At 46.5% G+C, this 23,683-nt stretch overlaps 1 protein-coding gene across 1 annotated transcript in view; it reads right to left on the reverse strand.

Moving 5' to 3' along the window:
• The window catches only part of lepr (leptin receptor), a 115,905-nt gene extending 92,723 nt beyond the window's left edge, over positions 1-23,182 (reverse strand). The window contains exon 1 of the mRNA XM_014123299.2: positions 22,905-23,182. The gene's annotated coding sequence lies outside the window, so the exon portion shown is untranslated. The remainder of the gene's footprint in view (positions 1-22,904) is intronic.
• Between the last annotated feature and the right edge of the window lie 501 nt (positions 23,183-23,683).

Genomic DNA, 23,683 nt, shown 5'->3' on the forward strand with positions numbered 1-23,683 from the left:
ACAGATGCACCATTGAGAGCATCCTGTCGGGCTGTATCACGGCCTGGTACTGCAACTGCACCACCCGCAACCGCAGGGTACTCCAGAAGAAGTGGCGGTCTGCCCAACGCGTCACTGGGGGCACACTGCTTGCCCTCCAGGACACCTACAGCACCCGATGCCACAGGAAGGCCCAAAAGATCATCGAGGACATCAACCACCCGAGCTACGCCCTGTTCACCCCGCTATCATCCAGAAGGCGAGGTCAGTACAGGTGCATCAAAGCTGGGACCGAGAGACTGAAAAACAGCTTCTATCTCAAGGCAATCAGACTGTTAAATAACCATCACTTGCCGGCCTCCACCCAGTACCATGCCCTGAACTTAGTCACATTGCCGTTGTCCTACATAAATCCACTGAAAGACAGCCTCAAACAACACACACAATCTCTCACACACACACACACACACACACACACACACACACACACACACACACACACACACACACACACACACACACACACACACACACACACACACACACACACACACACACACACACAGTGTACAAAACTTTAGGAACACCTTGCTAATATTTAATTTACAGACAGCCAGGGCCACACTCCAACACTCAGACATCATTTCCAAATGAAGCATGTGTGTTTAGTCCGCCAGATCAGAGGCAGTAGAGATGACCAGGGATGTTCTGTTGAGTGTCTGTCCTGATAAGCATTCAAAATGTAACGAGTACTTTTAGGTGTCAGGGAATATTAATGGAGTAAAAATTACATACATTTCTTTAGGAATGTAGTGAAGTAAAATTAAAAGTTGTAAAAAATATAGTCAAGTAAAGTACAGATAGCCCAAAAAACGACTTAAGTAGTAGTTTAAAGTATTTTTACTGAAGAACTTTACACCACTGCACAATCCATGTTTCAATTGTTTCAGTGCTTAAAAATCCTTCTTTAATCTGTCTCCTCCCCTTCATCTTCACAGATTGAAGTGTATTTAACAAGTGACATCAATAGGGGATCATAGCTTTCACCTGGTCAGTCTTTGTCATGTTTAGAGCAGGTGTTCCTAATGTTTTGTACAAACACACACACACACACACACACACACACACACACACACACACACACACACACACACACACACACACACACACACACACACACACACACACACACACACACACACACACACGTAGCAAACCAAGCCCAATGTGTATTAAGTCTCAGTCACATTAGTAGAGACAGCCGTTACCAATAGATTTAATGGAGCTCGTTAGTGCTGGGTTGAGTCAGTTGGCACAGAAGGGTAATAAAGTCAAACCCACGACACAAAGACGTGGTTTGTTCTCACACACGGGGCTTGCAGTGCCCTACACCTCACGTGGAAAGCCACAAAGAGTTGGCAATGGCACAGGCACTGCATGACACGGCATCAGGGCATCAGTAATGTGTTTGGTGTTTTTTGCATAGCCGTTTCCAATCTTTACTGTGTAGGCAATCGATTTTGCTCTCATTGTCTGTTGTTCCTCCTTTCTATCCACTTTATTTCTCTGTCATGTTCATTGTTTTGTCTGTTATTTTGTTTTTGAAAACTATAACAGATTTTCAAAAAAGATTGACTTAATTGCCTGGGCCTGAATGGGCCTAAAGGCCTCTCAGACTGGATCTGTCCCCATCAGAGGGAGAGTCGTGATGGGTCAACCCATTTCTGCTGATTCTCTCACATCACATGATGATGTAGCTTTACTCTTGAGAGACAGATGTCTTGAGAGACAGATGGAGAGGGTCTGTCACGATTGTCGTAAGGAGTGGACCAAAACGCAGCGGGAAAATGTATACTCATCTTTTTTATTTGAAGAAGGAAAAACAAAATAAACACGTATACAAAACAAACGACTCCAAACCGTCCCGTCAGGTGCAACAAACACTAAACCAGGAAATAACTACCCACAAACCCCCATAGAACAAACACCTCTATAAATAGGACCTTCAATCAGAGGCAACGAGAAGCAGCTGCCTCCAATTGAAGGTCAACCCAATAAACACCACATAGAAATAGACCAACTAGAAATAACATAGAAATACACTAACATAGAACATAACCCAAACAACCCCGAAACACTCTAAACAAACACCCCCTGCCACGCCCTGACCAAACTACAATAACAAACAGCCCCTTTACTGGTCAGGACGTGACAGGGTCATAAAACAGCAATCACAGTCTCTCAGGACGCTTACTCATACAATCTCTCTTTCTCTCTCTCTCAATATAAGGGGCTTTATTAGCCAGCTGTTTTCGTCCTCCTAACTTAGTCAACACTGCTAGCTAGCCAACTAGCCAACTTCTACCGACTAGCAGCACTGTAGAAACTATTACATTACAACGGAACGACTTGATTAGTGTAGTGCTAGCTAGCTACATAGCTGTCTTTGCTGTCTTTGTATCTAAGATAATTGTGTAGTTTAGAGTAATTATCGAGGTTAGCTAGCCAGCCGTGACGCGACGCCGTTGTCCAGACTCCAGACTTAGTCAACACACCTAGTCATCATCAAACCCACTGCTAGCTAGCCAACCTTTACTGACTAGCAGCACTGTAAAAACTAATACATTACAACGGAACGATTTGACTAGTGCAGTGTTAGTTGTCTTTGTCATAGTTTGATAATTGTGTAGTTTAGAGTAATTATCGAGGTTAGCTAGCCAGCTATTTTCGACGCCATTTTTCCAAACCTAGCCAACTATTACCGACGAGCAGAATTGTAGAAACTAAATACATTACAAAGGAACGTCTTGATTAGCGCTATGTTAGCTAGCTACATAATTGCTTTTGTATCATGATAAGGTGTAGTACTGAAACTATCGAGGTTACCTAGCCAGCTACACGTTCAAACAAAGTCAACAACGCAGCCACTGCTAGCTAGCCTACTTCACCAGCCAGCAGTACTGTATCATCTTCGTCATTTTAGTCAATAAAATGTTTGCAACGTAAGCTTAACTTTCTGAACATTCGAGAAGTGTAGTCCACTTGTCATTCCAATCTCCTTTGCATTAGCGTAGCCTCTTCTGTAGCCTGTCAACTATGTGTCTGTCTATCCCTGTTCTCTCGCCTCTGCACAGGCCACACAAACGCTTCACACCGCGTGGCCTCTGCCACTCTAACCTGGTGGTCCCAGCGCGCATGACCCACGTGGAGTTCCAGGTCTCCGGCAGCCTCTGGAACTGCCGGTCTGCGGCCAACAAGGCAGAGTTCATCTCAGCCTATGCTACCCTCTAGGAACTCGACTTCTTGGCACTGACGGAAACATGGATTACCACAGATAACACTGCTACTCCTACTGCTCTCTCCTCGTCTGCCCACGTGTTCTCGCATACCCCGAGAGCATCTGGCCAGCGGGGTGGTGGCACTGGAATCCTCATCTCTCCCAAGTGGACATTCTCTCTTTCTCCCCTGACCCATCTGTCTATCTCCTCATTTGAATTCCATGCTGTCACAGTTACCAGCCCTTTCAAGCTTAACATCCTTATCATTTATCGCCCTCCAGGTTCCCTTGGAGAGTTCATCAATGAGCTTGACGTCTTGATAAGTTCCTTTCCTGAGGATGGCTCACCTCTCACAGTTCTGGGTGACTTTAACCTCCCCACGTCTACCTTTGACTCATTCCTCTCTGCCTCCTTCTTTCCACTCTTCTCCTCTTTTGACCTCACCCTCTCACCTTCCCCCCCTACTCACAAGTCAGGCAATACGCTTGACCTCATCTTTACTAGATGCTGTTCGTCCACTAATCTCATTGCAACTCCCCTCCAAGTCTCCGACCACTACCTTGTATCCTTTTCCCTCTCGCTCTCATCCAACACTTCTCACTCTGCCCCTACTCGGATGGTATTGCGCCGTCCCAACCTTCGCTCTCTCTCTCCCGCTACTCTCTCCTCTTCCATCCTATCATCTCTTCCCTCTGCTCAAACCTTCTCCAACCTATCCCCTGATTCTGCCTCCTCAACCCTCCTCTCCTCCCTTTCTGCATCCTTTGATTCCCTATGTCCCCTATCCTCCAGGCCGGCTCGGTCCTCCCCTCCTGCTCCGTGGCTCTACGACTCATTGCGAGCTCCCAGAACAGGGCTCCGGGCAGCCAAGCGGAAATGGAGGAAAACTCGCCTCTCTGAGGACCTGGCGTCCTTTCACTCCCTCCTCTCTACATTTTCCTCTTCTGTTTCTGCTGCTAAAGCCACTTTCTACCACTCTAAATTCCAAGCATCTGCCTCTAACCCTAGGAAGCTCTTTGCCACCTTCTCCTCCCTCATGAATCCTCCCACCCCCCCTCCCTCTCTGCGGATGACTTCATCAACCATTTTGAAAAGAAGGTCGACGACATCCGATCCTCATTTGTTAAGTCAAACGACACCGCTGGTCCTGCTCACACTGCCCTACCCTGTGCTTTGACCTCTTTCTCCCCTCTCTCTCCAGATGAAATCTCGCGTCTTGTGACGGCCGGCCGCCCAACAACCTGCCCGCTTGACCCTATCCCCTCCTCTCTTCTCCAGACCATTTCCGGAGACCTTCTCCCTTACCTCACCTCGCTCATCAACTCATCCTTGACCGCTGGCTACGTCCCTTCCGTCTTCAAGAGAGCGAGAGTTGCACCCCTTCTGAAAAAAACCTACACTCGATCCCTCCGAAGTCAACAACTACAGACCAGTATCCCTTCTTTCTTTTCTCTCCAAAACTCTTGAACGTGCCGTCCTTGGCCAGCTCTCCTGCTATCTCTCTCAGAATGACCTTCTTGATCCAAATCAGTCAGGTTTCAAGACTGGTCATTCAACTGAGACTGCTCTTCTCTGTGTCACGGAAGCTCTCCGCACTGCTAAAGCTAACTCTCTCTCCTCTGCTCTCATCCTCCTAGACCTATCTGCTGCCTTTGATACGGTGAACCATCAGATCCTCCTCTCCACCCTCTCCGAGTTGGGCATCTCCCGGCGCGGCCCACGCTTGGATTGCGTCCTACCTGACAGGTCGCTCCTACCAGGTGGCATGGCGAGAATCTGTCTCCGCACCACGTGCTCTCACCACTGGTGTCCCCCAGGGCTCTGTTCTAGGCCCTCTCCTATTCTCGCTATACACCAAGTCACTTGGCTCTGTCATATCCTCACATGGTCTCTCCTATCATTGCTATGCAGACGACACACAATTAATCTTCTCCTTTCCCCCTTCTGATAACCAGGTGGCGAATCGCATCTCTGCATGTCTGGCAGACATATCAGTGTGGATGACGGATCACCACCTCAAGCTGAACCTCGGCAAGACGGAGCTGCTCTTCCTCCCGGGGAAGGACTGCCCGTTCCATGATCTCGCCATCACGGTTGACAACTCCATTGTGTCCTCCTCCCAGAGTGCTAAGAACCTTGGCGTGACCCTGGACAACACCCTGTCGTTCTCTACTAACATCAAGGCGGTGACCCGATCCTGTAGGTTCATGCTCTACAACATTCGCAGAGTACGACCCTGCCTCACACAGGAAGCGGCGCAGGTCCTAATCCAGGCACTTGTCATCTCCCGTTTGGATTACTGCAACTCGCTGTTGGCTGGGCTCCCTGCCTGTGCCATTAAACCCCTACAACTCATCCAGAACGCCGCAGCCCGTCTGGTGTTCAACCTTCCCAAGTTCTCTCACGTCACCCCGCTCCTCCGCTCTCTCCACTGGCTTCCTGTTGAAGCTCGCATCCGCTACAAGACCATGGTGCTTGCCTACGGAGCTGTGAGGGGAACGGCACCTCCGTACCTTCAGGCTCTGATCAGGCCCTACACCCAAACAAGGGCACTGCGTTCATCCACCTCTGGCCTGCTCTCCTCCCTACCTCTGAGGAAGCACAGTTCCCGCTCAGCCCAGTCAAAACTGTTCGCTGCTCTGGCACCCCAATGGTGGAACTAGCTCCCTCACGACGCCAGGACAGCGGAGTCAATCACCACCTTCCGGAGACACCTGAAACCCCACCTCTTTATGGAATACCTAGGACAAGATAAAGTAATCCTTCTAACGCCCCCCCTAACAGATTTAGATGCACTATTGTAAAGTGGTTGTTCCACTGGATATCATAAGGTGAATCCACCAATTTGTAAGTCGCTCTGGATAAGAGCGTCTGCTAAATGACTTAAATGTAATGTAAATGTATTAGCATGGGAAACATATGTTAACATTGCCAAAGCAAGTGAAGTAGATAATATACAAAAGTGAAATAAACAAAAATGAACAGCTTCTTCAGGTTCATCTCTCTGTAGTTGATGGCTTTTTTATGGAATGTTTGGGAATCGCTTCCTTTTAGGTGGTTGTAGAATTTAACGGCTCTTTTCTGGATTTTGATAATTAGCGGGTATCAGCCTAATTCTGCTTTGCATGCATTATTTGGTGTTTTACGTTGTACACAGAGGATATTTTTTCAGAATTCGGCATGCAGAGTCTCAGTTTGGTGTTTGTCCCATTTTGTGAATTCTTGGTTGGTAAGCGGACCCCTGACCTCACAACTATAAAGGGTAATGGGTTCAAAAACTGATTCAAGTATTTTTAGCCAGATCCTAATTGTTATGTCGAATTGTATGTTCCTTTTGATGGCATAGAAGGCCCTTCTTGCCTTGCCTCTCTCTCTGTGAACTCACTAAACCCACACCAAGTAGACACAAGCACAGACACACCAATAACTTATCCTATTCCTCCTCATCTCTACCGCCACTCCTTTTCAGTCTCAAAATATGAAATAATTGAATGAAAGAGAGAGAGAGATGAAGTAGCCAGTTGGTGCGTCACTCTGTGTCATTGTCTCAAGTGAGTAACCATCCAGAAACCACATTTAGGTAATGACTGGGGGACTTAGAAAATATCACTGGTGTCCATGACACCGCTCTCATTTGGAAACAGTAATAAGATCTCTAATATTGTTTCTTTGTCATTGACATTGGATTGTTTTCTCTTTCTCGGTGAAAGACAAAGGAAAGACGTTGAAACCCACAGAGGCAGGGGAGGGGATAAGATTATAGCTTGGTTTGTAGAGAATTATAAAGACCACTGACTGATGTAGTCTGTATCATGTCTTCCATTCATCCCAGAAGGGAAAATAACACTCCTGGGCAGGAAAGCTAACATGCCCTTTCTGAGTATTCGGCCATTTTCAGAGCTGAAATACTCAAACAGAAGCTACCACATACAGTTACAGTAAAGTCCAGTGGTAATAGTATGTTTGTTGACACGTTCCATAATGTCCATTGTGGGAAAGCAATAGATCAAATCAAATCACATTTTATTTGTTACATGCGCCACAAAACAACAAGTGTAGACCTTACCGTGAAATGCTTACTTACAAGCCCTTAACCAACAGTTCAGTTCAAGAAGAGTTAAGAAAATATTTACCAAATAAACAAAAGTAAAACAATTATAAAAAGTAACACAATAAAATAACAATAACGAGGCTATATACGGGGGTACCGGTACCGAGTCAATGTGCGGGGGATACAGGTTAGTTGAGGTAATTTGTACATGTAGGTAGGGGTGAAGTGACTATGCATAGATAATAAACAGTGAGTAGCAGCAGTGTACAAAACAAATGGTCAATGTAATGGTCCGGTGGCCATTTGATTAATTGATCAGCAGTCTTATGGCTTGGGGGTAGAAGCTGTTAAGGAGCCTTTTGGTCCTAGACTTGGTGCTCTGGTACCACTTGCCATGTGGTAGTAGAGAGAACAGTCTATGACTGGGGTGACTGGAGTCCCTGACAATTTTGGGGGCTTTCCTCTGACACCGCCTATTATATAGGTCCTGGATGGCAGGAAGCTTGGCCCCTGTGATGTACTGGGCCATACGCACTACCCTCTGAAGCGCCTTACGGTCAGATGCCAAGCATTTGCCATAGCAGGCGGCGATGCAAACGGTCAGGATGCTCTCAATGGTGAGAGAGAGAGAGAGAGAGAGAGAGAGGGGTGGGCGGGATTAGAAAAGAGAGTGAAAAGAGAGAGATAACTAAATAATGAACACCAAATAATGCATGCAGAGCAGAATTAGAACAATACCCGCAAATGATCTTCTCCTGGACTGGAGAAGAGTCCCATAAGCAAGCTGGTCCTGGGGCTCTGTTCACAAACACAAACAGACACCACAGAGCCCCATGACAGCAACATAATTAGACCCAACCAAATCATGAGAAACAGAAAGATAATTACTAGACACATTGGAAAGAATTTACAAAAAAACAGAGCAAACTAGAACGCTATTTGGCCCTAAACAGAGGGTACACAGTGGCAGAATACCTGAACACTGTGACTGACCCCAAATTAAGGAAATCTTTGACTATGTACAGACTATGTACAGAAAGGCCGCCGAAGGCAGACCTGGCTCTCAAGAGAAGACAGGCTATGGGCACACTACCCACAAAATGAGGTGGAAATTGAACTGCACTTACTAACCTCCTGCCAAATGTATGACCATATTAGAGACACATATTTCCCTCCAATTACACAGACCCACAAAGAATTCTAAAAACAAATAACATTTTGATAAACTCCCATATCTATTGGGTAAAATACCACAGTGTGCCATCACATCAGCAATATTTGTGACCTGTTACCACAAGAAAAGGGCAACCAGTGAAGAACGAACACCATTGTAAATACAACATATATTTATGTTTATTTATTTTTCCCTTTTGTTCTTTAACTATTTGCACATCATTACAACACTGTATATAGACATAATATGACATAATGAAACTTTTGTGAGTGTAATGTTTACTGCTAAATTGGTATTGTTTATTTCACTTTTGTTTATTATCTATTTCACTTGATTTGGCAATGTAAACATATGTTTCCCATGCCAATAAAGCCCCTTAAATTGAAATTGAATTGAGAGAGAGAAGCTGGCGGAAGTGATAAGGAAAGAGAGGGGGGTTGGTAAGAAAGAGAGGGGGGGGGGCATATAGGAAAATATAGAGAAAAGGCACAGAGGTAAGAAAGGGAAAGGGGGATACCCAGTCAGTTGTACAACTGAATGCCTTCAACTGAAATGTGTCTTTCTGTCACGTCCTGACCATAGTAAGTTGTTATTTTCTATAGTAGAGTGGTCAGGGCGTGACAGGGGGTGTTTTGGGTGGTTGTTCTATGTTTTCTATTTCTATGTTTAAGTTCTAGTTTTTCTATTTCTATGTTGGTATTGTTTGGGTTGATCTCTAATTGGAGGCAGCTGATCCTCGTTGCCTCTGATTAGAGATCATATTTAAGTAGGGGTTTTTCTCTTCTGGTTTTGTGGGTTATTATCTTTTGAGTAGTGTGTTTTCGCACCGCGTCACGGTTTGTTGTTTTTGTGTTTCAAGTAATTTTGTGTTTTGCATTCAGTTTCACGTTTAATAAATATGTGGAACTACGAACACGCTGCCTTTTGGTCCGATCCTTCAAACAGCCGTGACACTTTCGCATTTAACCCAACCCCTTTGAATCAGAGAGATGCGGAGGGCTACGGGGAACAGTGGGTTAACTGCTAGTGGTAGGACCAATACATTTCATGTATCTCGGGATTTTGTGAATGAAAGAGACAGTCATTTCATCATCTTGAAACATTGATGGTGATAGTAAAAATATTCTGATTTAAACTGTGGCGGTTTATGAATGAAACACCTCAGGCCACAGAAGAACATTGAAATGTATTATTATTTTTTACATGTTATTACCTTGTTGGTACTAGCCTAACATTCATGTTATAATTAATAGTTTGCATTTTGAAAATCATTGTTTACTGAATGAACATTCAGATCATTGAGAAGGGATGTCTGCAGGCACAGCATGTGCCAGAGTACTTTTATTATCACTGTAAAGTGCCAATGAGCATTAAACATGTGTTTCCCATGCCAATAAAGCCCTTAACTTGAAATGACATTGAATTGACAGCCTTGAGAGAGATTGTATGAGTAAGCATCAATAGAGATTGTATCTGTGAGAGATGATAATCTGATTGTTGTTTTACTATGACCCTCTCCATCTGTCTCTCAAGAGTAAAGCTGTGAGAGAATCAGCAGAAATGGCTTGACACATCATGACTCTCCTTCTGATGGTGATAGATTCTATCTCAAGGCCATCAGACTGTTAAATAACCATCACTAGCCGGCTGCCACCTGGTTACTCTACCCTGCACCTTAGAGGCTGCTGCACTATGAACATAGACATGGAATCACTGGTCACTTTAATAATGGAACACTGGTCACTTTAATAATGTTTACATACTGTTTTACTATTTTCATATGTAAATACTGCAATCTACTGTATTTTTTTAAATTTCACCTTTATTTAACCAGCTAGGCTAGTTGAGAACAAGTTCTCTTTTGCAACTGCGACCTTGCCAAGATAAAGCATAGCAATTCGAGACATACAACAATACAGAGTTACACATGGAATAAAGAAAACATAGTCAATAATGCAGTAGAACAAAAGAAAACAAAAAGTCTATGTACTGTGAGTGCATATGAGGTCATTTAAGGCAATAAATAGGCCATGGTGGCGAAGTAATTAAGATATAGCAATTAAACACTGGAATGGTAGATGTGCAGAAGATGAATGTGCAAGTAGAGATACTGGGGTGCAAAGGGGCAAGATAAATAAATAAATAAATACAGTATGGGGATGAGGTAGGTAGATAGATAGGCTGTTTACAGATGGGCTATGTACAGGTACAGTGATCTGTGAGCTGTTCTGACAGCTCTTGCTTAAAGCTAGTGAGGGAGATATGAGTCTCCAGCTTCAAAGATTTTTGCAGTTCGTTCCAGTCATTGGCAGCAGAGAACTGGAACGAAAGACGGCCAAAGGAGGAATTGGCTTTGGGGGTGACCAGTGAGATATACCTGCTGGAGCGCGTGCTATGGGTGGGTGCTGCTATGGTGACCAGTGAGCTGAGATAAGAGGGGACTTTACCTAGCAGGGTCTTGTAGATGATCTGGAGCCAGTGGGTTTGGCGACGAGTATGAAGCGAGGGCCAGCCAACGAGAGCGTACAGGTTGCAGTGTTGGGTAGTATATGGGGCTTTGGTGACAAAACGGATGGCACTGTGATAGACTACATCCAGTTTATTGAGTAGATACATGCATAATATATATATATATATATATATATATATATATATAATATATATATATATTATATGCATAATCTATGAGCATAATTACTGTCTTAACTCAATTAGCCATGAAATCCCTAGTTTGAAGGCAACTCTTTTTCTGGAAGCTGTGCTAAACCATTTCCCCTACATTTTCCCCCACATGGACCATCAGGTCGCAGTGGTGGGTAGTGTATGGGGCTTTGGTGACAAAACGGATGACACTGTGATAGACTGCATCCAATTTGTTGAGTAGAGTGTTGGAGGCTATTTTATAGATGACATCACCGAAGTCGAGGATCGGTAGTATGGTCAGTTTTACGAGGGTATGTTTGGCAGCATGAGTGAAGGATGCTTTGTTGCAATATAGGAAGACGATTCTAGATTTCATTTTGGAATTGGGATGCTTAATGTGAGTCTGGAAGGAGAGTTTACAGCCAAACCAGACACCCAGGTATTTGTAGTTGTCCACGTATTCTAAGTCAGAGCCGTCCAGAGTAGTGATAGTGGACGGGCGAGCTGGTGCGGGCGGTGATCGGTTGAATAGCATGCATTTAGTTTTACTTGCGTTTAAGAGCAGTTGGAGGCCACGGAAGGAGAGTTGTATGGCATTGAAGCTCGTCTGGAGGTTAGTTAACACAGTGTCCAAAGAGGGGCCAGAAGTATACCGAATGGTGCTGTCTGCGTAGAGGTGGATCAGAGAATCACCAGCCGCAAGAGCAACATCATTGAGAATTGAACCCTGTGGCACACCCATAGAGACTGCCAGAGGTCTGGACAACCGGCCCTCCGATTTGACACACTGAACTCTATCAGAGAAGTAGTTGGTAAACCAGCCGAGGCAATCAATTGAGAAACCAAGGCTGTCAAGTCTGCCAATAAGAATGTGGTGATTGACAGAGTCGAAAGCCTTGGCCAGGACGATGAATATGGCTGCACAGTAATGTCTCTTATCGATGGCGGTTATGATGTCGTTTAGGACCTTGAGCGTGGCTGAGGTGCACCCATGACCAGCTCTGAAACCAGATTGCATAGCGGAGAAGGTACGGTGGGATTCGAAATGGTCGGTACTCTGTTAGTTAACTTGGCTTTCGAAGACCTTAGAAAGACAGGGTAGGATAGTTATAGGTCTGTAGCAGTTTGGGTCTAAAGTGTCACCCCCTTTGAAGAGAGGGATGACCGCGGCAGCTTTCCAATCTTTGGGAATCTCAGACGACACGAAAGAGAGGTTGAACAGGCTAGTAATAGCGGTTGCAACAATTTCGGCAGATAATTTTAGAAAGAGAGGGTCCAGATTGTCTAGCCCAGCTGATTTGTATGGGTCCAGATTTTGCAGCTCTTTCAGAACATCAGCTATCTGGATTTGGGTGAAGGGGAAATGGTGGGGGCTTGGACGGGTTACTGTGGAGGGTGCCGGGCAGTTGACCAAGGTAGGGGAAGCCAGGTGGAAAGCATGGCCAGCCGTAGTGAAATGCTATTTGAAATTCTCAATTATAGTGGATTTATTGGTGGTAACAGTGTTTCCTAGCCTCAGAGCAGTGGGCAGCTGGGAGGAGGTGCTCTTATTCTCCATGGACTTTACAGTGTCCCAGAACTTTTTTGAGTTATTACTACAGGATGCAAATTTCTGTTTGAAAAAGCTAGCCTTAGCTTTTCTAACTGCCTGTGTATATTTGTTCCTAACTTCCCTGAAAAGTTGCATATCACGGGGGCTATTCAATGCTAATGCAGAACGCCACAGGATGTTTTTGTGCTGGTCAAGGGCAGACAGGTCTGGAGTGAACCAAGGACTATATCTATTCCGAGTTCAACATTTTTTGAGTGGGGCATGCTTATTTAAGATGGTGAGGAAGGCACTTTTAAAGAAATGCCAGGCATCATCTACTGACGGGATGAGGTCAATGTCATTCCAGGATACCCCGGCCAGGTCGATTAGAAAGGCCTGCTCGCAGAAGTGTTTTAGGGAGCATTTGACAGTGATGAGGGGTGGTCGTTTGGTCGCAGACCCATTACGGATGCAGACAATGAGGCAGTGATCACTGAGGTCTTGATTGAAAACAGCAGAGGTGTATTTGGAGGGCGAGTTAGTTAGAATGACATCTATGAGGGTGCCCGTGTTTACGGATTTGGGGTTGTACCTGGTAGGTTCATTGATAATTTGTGTGAGATTGAGGGCATCAAGCTTAGATTGTAGGATGGCCGGGGTGTTAAGCATGTCCAAGTTTAGGTCACCTAGTAGCACGAGCTCAGAAGATAGATGTGGGGCAATCAATTCACATATGGTATCAAGGGCACAGCTGGGGGCAGAGGGAGGTCTATAGCAAGCGGCAACAGTGAGAGACTTTTTAAGAAGTATTTTAGAAGTAGAAGCTCGAATTGTTTGGGTACAGACTTGGATAGGAATTCAGAACTCTGCAGACTATCTTTGCAGTAGATTGCAACACCGCCCCCTTTGGCAGTTCTATCTTGGCGGAAAATGTTATAGTTAGGGATGGAGATTTCAGAGTTTTTGGTGGTTTTCCTAAGCCAGGATTCAGACACGGCTAAGACATCCGGGTTGGCAGAGTGTGCTAAAGCAGTGAGTAAAACAAACTTAGGGAGTAGGCTTCTAATTTTAACATGCATGAAACCAAGGCTTTTACAGTTACAGAAGTCAACAAATGAGAGCACCTGGGGAGTGGGAGTGGAGGTAGGTACTGCAGGACCTGGTTTACCCTCCACATTACCAGAGGAGAAGTAGGATAAGGGTACGGCTAAAGGTTATAGGAACTGGCCGTCTAGCACGTTCGGAACATAGAGTAAAAGGAGCAGGTTTCTGGGCACGATAGCATAGATTCAAGGCATAGTGTACACACAAAGGTAATGTAGGATGAGAGTACATTGGAGGTAAACCTAGGCATTGAGTTAAAGGTTAGCTGAGTTAAAGGTTAGCTGATGACCGCTAGCAATGGTTTGCTGACTGTAGCTGGTAGGTAGTTAGCTGGCTAGCTTCTGTTGAAGGATTCCAGATCCGAAGTAAATAGAAATACTTTAGAAAAAAAAACAGATCCATGCCACATTGGGTGAGGCGGGTTGCAGCAGAGTATTTGGAAGCTGAGGTTTAGGAAAATATTTTAAAAAGATATGCAAAGAAAAATATGTAAATATACAAGGGACACAACAGGACTAGATGTCCGACTGCTACGCCATCTAGGATTCTAATCAATGCCACTCTGACATTGCTCGTCCTAATATTTATATATTTCTTAATTCCATTATTTTACTTTTAGATTTGTATGTATTGTTGTGAATTGTTAGATACTACTGCACTGTTGGAGCTAGGAACACAAGCATTTAGCTACACCTGCAATAGCGTCGGCTAAATATGTGTATGCGACCAATACAATTTGATTTGAACAATGAACACAACACAGGGAAAGGGGGAACAACAGACAATGAGGGCAAAATCGGTTACCTACACAATAAAGATTGGAAACTGCTAGGCAAAAACACAAATACATTGCTGGCAATTGAGCACTTATGCCAAGTGTCATGCCAGTGAGAGAGAGAGCGAGATGGAGAGAGAAATACACTTTTGGTTGGGCTTCCTTGGTGTACAGGTTTTCTGGCTGAGGTGTTGGCTGCAGTCCCTAAAATCACTAAGGAACTATCGTGGTCCACACACATCAACACAGTCATGAAGCGGGCACGGCAACACCTCTTCCCCCTCAGGAGGCTGAAAAGATTCAACATGGGCCCTCAGATCCTCAAAAAATTATACAGGTGCACCATTGAGAGCATCTTGACTGGCTGCATCACCACCACTTGGTATGGCAACTGTTCCGACCACAAGGCACTACAGAGGGTAGTGCATATGGCCCAGTACATCACTGGGGTCTAGCTCTCTGGCATCCAGGACCTCTGTACCAGGCGGTGTCAGAGGAAGGCCTTAAAAATTGTCAGACTCCAGCCACCCAAGTTATAGACTGTTCTCTCTGCTACGGCACGACAAGCAATACCGATGCACTATGTCTGGAACCAACAGGACCCTGAACAGCTTCCACCCAAAGCTATAAGACTGCTAAATAGTTAGTTAAATAGTTAACCATTAGCTACCCGGAATATCTGCATTGACCCTTTTTGCGCAAATCTCTTTTGACTCATCACATACGCTGCTGTTACTGTTTATTTTTATTTGATTTATTTAACTTTACCGTTACATATATGTACATATCTACCTCAATTACCTCGTACCCCCCTGTACATGGACTCGGTACTGTCACGACTTCCGCCAAAGTCAGTTCCTCTCCTTGTTCGGGCGGCGTTCGGCGGTCGACGTCACCGGTCTTCTAACCATCGCCGATCCACCTTTCATTGTTCCATTTGTTTTGTCTTGTTTTCCCACACACCTGGTTTACATTCCCTCATTATTTGATGTGTATTTAACCCTCTGTTCCCCCCATATCTGTGTGTGGAATTGTTTGTTTAGTGTATGTGCACGTTAGACTGGTTGCGCTGGGGTACGTCAACCTGTATTGTGTTTAGTGTTCTTAGTGCCGTGTGTTTTGTTCGCTGAAAGAAAAGGCTCCGTTTGCTACCCAAATTCTGCTCTCCTACGCCTGACTCCCTTACAGCCAGTTACCCATACCTAACAGAATTCCACACCCGAGTATGGAGTCAGCAGGAGCAGGTACCTATGGTAGCGGAGTCGAGGAGCGTGTCCAGGAGCACACGGCATTGATTCACCAGCTCAGCGCCGCCATATACCGCATCATCCAGACGATGGACCACTGGGAGAGACAGAGGGTCACTCCAGCGCCCCCACCAGCACAACAGGGGTCTCCACTACTCACCCCCTCCACATCTGGTTCCAGTGGGATTCGTATCGCACTTCCCAGGGAGTACGATGGGACGGCCTCACGCTGCCAGGGTTTCCCACTGCAGCTGGATTTATATCTGGCGTCCGTCCACCCGGCTCCCTCAGGCCGTGAGAAGGTGTCCGCCCTCGTCTCGTGCCTCTCGGGGAAAGCCCTGGAGTGGGCCAATGCTGTGTGGGGAGAAGGAGATGCGGCGCTGGATCACTTCGAGGATTTCACCCGCCGCTTCCGGGCATTCTTTGACCACCCGCCCGAGGGTAGAGCAGCGGGTGAACGTCTATTCCACCTGAGGCAGGGGACGAGGAGCACGCAGGAGTTCGCGATGGACTTTCGGACCCTGGCCGCCGGCGCGGGATGGAACAACAGGTGCCTGATTGACCACTATCGCTGCAGTTTGCGCGAGAACATCCCTCGGGAGTTGGCCTGCAGGGACACCACCCTCACCTTCGACCAGCTGGTGGACCAGTCCATTCGGCTGGATAACCTGCTGGCCACTCGCGGACGTCCATTGCGGGGTCTGTCGGTTCCGTCCCCAAGCACCACCGCACTGATGCCCAAAGAGCTGGGAGGTGCTGCGCTCAGGAAAACTGGAGGAAGTTCTGTCTCATGCACCGTCTGTGGCCGCAGAGGTCACACTGCTGGTCGGTGCCGGGTTGGTTCCTCTGGGGGTCGAGGCAGCAGGCAGGGCACTCTGGCGGCACCCCAGGTGAGCCGGCACCATTCTCACCCAGAGCCCTCTGTTGCACAAATGTTTTTGTATGTTACTTTTTCTGAGTTTTCCCCGCATTCCCAGCATAAGGCGCTCGTCGATTCCGGCGCGGCTGGGAATTTTATAGACAGAGCATTCACTCATAGTTTAGGGATCCCCATTGTTCCAGTGGATGTTCCCTTCCCAGTTCTAGCCTTAGACAGTCGACCATTGGGGTCAGGGTTGATTTGGAGGCCACTGCTCCCCTTGGCATGGTGACGCAGGGGGGTCACAATGAGAGAATCAGTCTCTTTCTCATTGACTCTCCTGCGTTTTCCGTGGTGCTAGGCCTACCCTGGTTAGCCTGTCATGACCCCACTGTTTCATGGCAACGGAGGGATCTCACGGGGTGGTCGCAGGAGTACTCGGGGAGGTGTTTAGGGGTTTCCGTTGGTGCTACTACGGTGGAAAGTCCAGACCAGGTCTCCACCGTGCGCATTCCCACTGAACATGCTGATTTGGCTCTCGCCTTCTCCAAAAAGAAGGCGACTCAATTACCACCTTATCGATGGAGGGATTGTGCGATAAATCTCCTGGTAGACGCTGCACTTCCCAGGAGTCACATGTATCCCGTCACAGGCGGAGACGGCGGCTATGGAAACATATGTCTACGAATCCCTGCGTCAGGGGTACATTTGGTCCTCCACTTCACCCGCCTCCTCAAGTTTCTTTTTTGTGAAGAAGAAGGAGGGAGGTCTGCACCCGTGTATTGACTATCGAGGTCTAAACCAGATCACTGTGAGCGCTTACAACCTGGTGCGTATCCGGGAGGGAGAAGAGTGGAAGACGGCGTTCAGTACTACCTCAGGGCATTATGAGTACCTCGTCATGCCATACAGGTTGATGAATGCTCCATCAGTCTTCCAAGCCTTTGTAGACAAGATTTTCAGGGACCTGCACGGGCAGGGTGTAGTGGTGTATATTGATGACAGACAGACAGACAGACAGACAGACAGACAGACAGACAGACAGACAGACAGACAGACAGACAGACAGACAGACAGACAGACAGACAGACAGACAGACAGACAGACAGACAGACAGACAGACAGACAGACAGACAGACAGACAGACAGACAGACAGACAGACATGGATAGAGACAGACATGGATGGAGGGATAGGGGGATTGAGGGAGAGAGTGGTGGAGAGGGAAGGGGGGAAAGACAGACAGACAGACAGAGAGACAGATAGGGGGATTGGGGGAGAGAGTGGTGGAGAGGAAAGGGGGAAAGACAGACAGACAGAGAGACAGATAGGGGGATTGCGGGAGAGAGTGGTGGAGAGGGAAGGGAGAAAGACAGACAGAGGATATTGCATGATTCAGTATTCAACTAATTGACCATTAGAATAAATGACCATGAGTCTTCCTGTAATTTGTGATCAGCCAGTTCTGCGGAGCATCAACAAAAACAACAACAGTGGTGGCTGGCAGACCGCCACGGTAACAACAACACCATACGGACAGGCCGAGACCATGACTTCATTAACGGTCCTTAGTTGTCATTAGTTGCTAATGCCATGGTGATGAGTCTTGAGAACCTGGGCTGGGGGCTGGTGGTGATGAGTGTTGAGTCCCTGTGCTGGGTGCTAGTGGTGATGAGTGATGAGTCCCTGGGCTGGTGGTGATGAGTGATGAGTGCCTGTGCTGGGGGCTGGTGGTAATGAGTGATGAGTCCCTGGGCTGGTGGTAATGAGTCCCTGGGCTGGTGGTGATGAGTCCCTGGGCTGGTGTTGATGAGTGATGAGTCCCTGGGCTGGTGGTTATGAGTGATGAGTCCCTGGGCTGGTGGTGATGAGTGATGAGTCCCTGGGCTGGGGGCTGGTGGTGATGAGTATTGAGCTCCAGTGCTAATTGCTAGTGGTTATGGGTGTGTATATCTCCTTTCTCCTGAAGTTTGCTCTCGTTCACTACTTTCCACAAATCTGAAAGGCAAGTGTTAGTGGGGGTTTCCACCATATTTCTCATACCAGTCATTTCCTTTCAAACCAATGAACAAGTGAGAACAATAGGATGGAGAGATAATTGGGACATAGCTGCCCATTTGAGCTGCCCACTGAGACAGCTCTTGCCGGGGACTTGTTTGCAGTGTTGGCCCTAGACGGTACCCCCTAGTGTTGGAGAGGTCAGTTGAGTTTAGCCGGTCCATGACTGCAAACATAGGCAGCAACATCGATTTGTTGACATCCTATTGATTCATTGAAGTCAAAACAAAGGAGCAGATTCACTCTCTATTTCACTCTACCTGCCAGTTTTTCTCTCTACACTACTGATACCTCCTTCTCTTTCATCTGCTCATTCTCTCTCTCTTCTCTGTATTCTATCTCTTCCTCTGCACCACTTATTCTCTCTCTCCTCTGTATTCTCTCTCTTCCTCTCACCACTTATTCTCTCTCCTCTCTGAATTCTATCTCTTCCTCTGCACCACTTATTCTCTCTCTCCTCTGTATTCTCTCTCTTCCTCTCACCACTTATTCTCTCTCCTCTCTGAATTCTATCTCTTCCTCTGCACCACTTATTCTCTCTCTCCTCTGTATTCTCTCTCTTCCTCTCCACCACTTATTCTCTCTCCTCTCTGAATTCTATCTCTTCCTCTGCACCACTTATTCTCTCTCTCCTCTGTATTCTCTCTCTCTTCCTCTCACCACTTATTCTCTCTCCTCTCTGAATTCTATCTCTTCCTCTGCACCACTTATTCTCTCTCTCCTCTGTATTCTCTCTCTTCCTCTCCACCACTTATTCTCTCTCCTCTCTGAATTCTCTCTCTTCCTTTGCGCCACTTATTCTCTCTCTCCTCTCCGTATTCTCTCTTCCTCTCCACCACTTCTTCTCTCTCTCCTCTCTGTATTCGCTCTTCCTCTCCACCACTTCTTCTCTTTCCTCTCCGTATTCTCTCTTCCTCTCCACCACTTCTTCTCTCTCTCCTCTCCGTATTCTCTCTTCCTCTCCACCACTTCTTTTCTCTCCTCTCCATATTCTCTCTTCCTCTCCACCACTTCTTCTCTCGCTCCTCTCCATATTCTCTCTCTTCCTATCCACCACTTTCAAGGTATCAGGTTGATTTGGCCCGTCTCATGGTTCCGCCATACTAATGAATCTGTGTTTTATCCCTTGTTTACTGTCAACCTTTACCCCGGCTGTTCTGTTTCTGGATCAGTGGAGAGGTTTTCCCTCCCTGTTTCTACTGGTCTAATGAAAGAGTCACAAGTCCTAATTTCGTCAAGCAGTACAAGTTCGCGGATCGTCCTTATTTTTACAGAACAAAAATATAAACGCAACATGTAAAGTGTTGGTCCCATGTTTCATGAGCTGAAAGATCCGAAACATTTTCCATATGCACAAAAAGCTTATTTCTCTCGAATTTTGTGCACAAATTTGATTACATCCCTGTTAGTGAGCGTTTCTCCTTTGCCAAGATAATCCATCAAGAAGCTGATTAAACAGCATGATTATTACACAGGTGCACCTTGTGTTGGGGACAATAAAAGGCCACTCTAAAATGTGCAGTTTTGTCACAGAAAACAATGCCACATATGTCTCAAGTTTTAGTTTAAGTTTTAGTTCCGTTTTAGGACCACTATTGTTTTCACTATATATTTTACCTCTTGGGGATGTCATTCGAAAACATAATGTTAAATTTCACTGCTATGCAGACGACACACAGCTGTACATTTCAATGAAACATGGTGAAGCCCCAAAATTGCCCTCGCTAGAAGCCTGTGTTTCAGACATAAAGAAGTGGATGGCTGCAAACTTTCTACTTTTAAACTCGGACAAAACAGAGATGCTTGTTCTAGGTCCCAAGAAACAAAGAGATCTTCTGTTGAATCTGACAATTAATCTGGATGGTTGTACAGTCGTCTCAAATAAAACTGTGAAGGACCTCGGCGTTACTCTGGACCCTGATCTCTCTTTTGAAGAACATATCAAGACTGTTTCAAGGACAGCTTTTTTCCATCTACGTAACATTGCAAAAATCAGAAATTTTCTGTCCAAAAATGACGCAGAAAAATTAATCCATGCTTTTGTTACTTCTAGGCTGGACTACTGCAATGCTCTACTTTCCGGCTACCCGGATAAAGCACTAAATAAACTTCAGTTAGTGCTAAATACGGCTGCTAGAATCCTGACTAGAACCAAAAAATTTGATCATATTACTCCAGTGTTAGCCTCCCTACACTGGCTTCCTGTTAAGGCAAGGGCTGATTTCAAGGTTTTACTGCTAACCTACAAAGCATTACATGGGCTTGCTCCTACCTATCTTTCCGATTTGGTCCTGCCGTACATACCTACACGTACGCTACGGTCACAAGACGCAGGCCTCCTAATTGTCCCTAGAATTTCTAAGCAAACGGCTGGAGGTAGGGCTTTCTCCTATAGAGCTCCATTTTTATGGAATGGTCTGCCTACCAATGTGAGAGACGCAGACTCAGTCTCAACCTTTAAGTCTTTACTGAAGACTTATCTCTTCAGTAGGTCCTATGATTAAGTATAGTCTGGCCCAGGAGTGTGAAGGTGAACGGAAAGGCTGGAGCAACGAACCGCCCTTGCTGTCTCTGCCTTGCCGGTTCCCCTCTTTCCACTGGGATTCTCTGCCTCTAACCCTTTTACAGAGGCTGAGTCACTGGCCTACTGGTGTTCTTCCATGCCGTCCATGGGAGGGGTGCGTCACTTGAGTGGGTTGAGTCACTGACGTGGTTTTCCTGTCTGGGTTGGCGCCCCCCCCTTGGGTTGTGCCATGGCGGAGATCGTTGTGGGTTATACTCGGCCTTGTCTTGGACGGTAAGTTGGTGGTTGGAGACATCCCTCTAGTGGTGTGGGGGCTGTGCTTTGGCAAAGTGGGTGGGGTTATATCCTGCCTGTTTGGCCCTGTCCGGGGTATCATCGGATGGGGCCACAGTGTCTTCTGATCCCTCCTGTCTCAGCCTCCAGTATTTATGCTGCAGTAGTTTATGTGTCGGGGGCTAGGGTCAGTCTGTTACATCTGGAGTATTTCTCTTGTCTTATCCGGTGTCCTGTGTGTATTTAAATATGCTCTCTCTAATTCTCTCTTTCTCTCTTTCTGTCTTTCTCTCGGAGGACCTGAGCCCTAGGACCATGCCTCAGGACTACCTGGTATGATGACTCCTTGCTGTCCCCAGTCCACCTGGCCGTGCTGCTGCTCCAGTTTCAACTGTTCTGCCTGCGGCTATGGAACCCTGACCTGTTCACCGGACGTGCTTGTTGCACCCTCGACAACTACTATGATTATTATTATTTGACCATGCTGGTCATTTATGAACATTTTAACATTTTAACATTTTGACCATGTTCTGTTTTAATATCCACCCTGCACAGCCAGAAGAGGACTGGCCACCCCTCATAGCCTGGTTCCTCTCTAGGTTTCTTCCTAGGTTTTTGGCCTTTCTAGGGAGTTTTTCCTAGGGAGTTTTTCCTAGCCACCGTGCTTCTTTCACATGCTTTGCTTGCTGTTTGGGGTTTTAGGCTGGGTTTCTGTACAGCACTTTGAGAATATCAGCTGATGTACGAAGGGCTATATAAAAATAAATTTGATTTGATTTGATTTGATTTTGAGGGAACGTGCAATTGGCATGCTGACTGAAGGAATGTCCACCAGACCTGTTGCCAGAGAATGTATTGTTAATTTCTCTACCATAAGCCACCTCCAATGTCGTTTTAGCAAATATGGCAGTACGACCAACCAGCCTCACACCGCAGACCACGTGTAACCATGCCAGCCCAGGACCTCCACATCCGACTTCTTCACCTGAGGGATCATCTGAGACCAGCCACCCAGACAGCTGATGAAACTGAGGAGTATTTCTGTCTGTAATAAAGCCCTTTTTGTGGGGAAGTAATAAAGCCCTTTTCGTGGGGAAAAACTCATTCTGATTGGCTGTGCCCCTGGCTGTGCCCCTGCCCAGTTATGTGAAATCCATAGATTAGGATCTACTGAATTTCTTTCGATTGACTGATTTCCTTACATGAACTATAACTCAGTAAAATCGTTGAAATTGTTCCATATTGCGTTTATATTTTTGTCCAGTCTATATTGTCCCTGGATCAACCAACCAGCAGTCACTAGCTTAGTTACTAAACCAGGTGCTATTTCGTCTCAGATAAACAATGTCAAATAAAATAAAAACAATCGTATGACATAGCACATTCTGAGGCCTCGGTTTGCTACTCACCAACTGCTTAGTCAGGATCTTCACAGAGCCACTGTCTTCACAGAGCCAGGGTCTTCACAGAGCCAGGGTCTTCACACAGTCCGGCCAGTGGATAAATAGACTGGCTTGACGAGTCCGGAGAGTAAGGTAGATGTTGAGTAGTATTGATATTCAGGACAGCCAGCTGAGAGTGAAGGAAGATATGTCCCAGAGCAGGAGATGTTTGGGAAGTTTTGTCTACGGCCTAAAAGGTTTGTAGTACAACAGGTGTGTAGTACAACATGTGTGTAGTTCTGTTTTTGAACATATCACCGCTTCCTCGCAGGTCGCTGGGCAAACGTACAGTTATTCTGGGAGAGAGAGACAGGAATACACACCAATCATCTGCACTGACACTGGCATGCCAGGAGGGGCTGGGGGGGCTCGGAGGAGGCCAGGGGGGTTTAATGGTGACTGAAAGCCAGCTCTCACACACACACACAGAACACACACACACAACCCCCCTACAGTTGGTCAGAATGGCAAACGTGCCAGCTTAGCAACCTGGCACCTTGGCTGCTACTGGCCCCTACCAAACCCTACCCCACCCTACCCCACCCTACCCTACCCTACCCAACCCTACCCCACCCCACCCTACCCAACCCCACCCTACCCCACCCCACCCTATGCTACCCTACCCTACCCCACCCCACCCCACCCCACCCTACCCTATCCCACCCTACCCTACCCCACCGTACCCCACCCTACCCTACCCCACCCTACCCTACCCTACCCTACCCTACCCCACCCCACCCTACCCA

The sequence above is a fragment of the Salmo salar genome, chromosome ssa10 (genome assembly GCF_905237065.1).
Source record: "Salmo salar chromosome ssa10, Ssal_v3.1, whole genome shotgun sequence".
In the NCBI taxonomy this organism is placed as follows: Eukaryota; Metazoa; Chordata; class Actinopteri; order Salmoniformes; family Salmonidae; genus Salmo; species Salmo salar.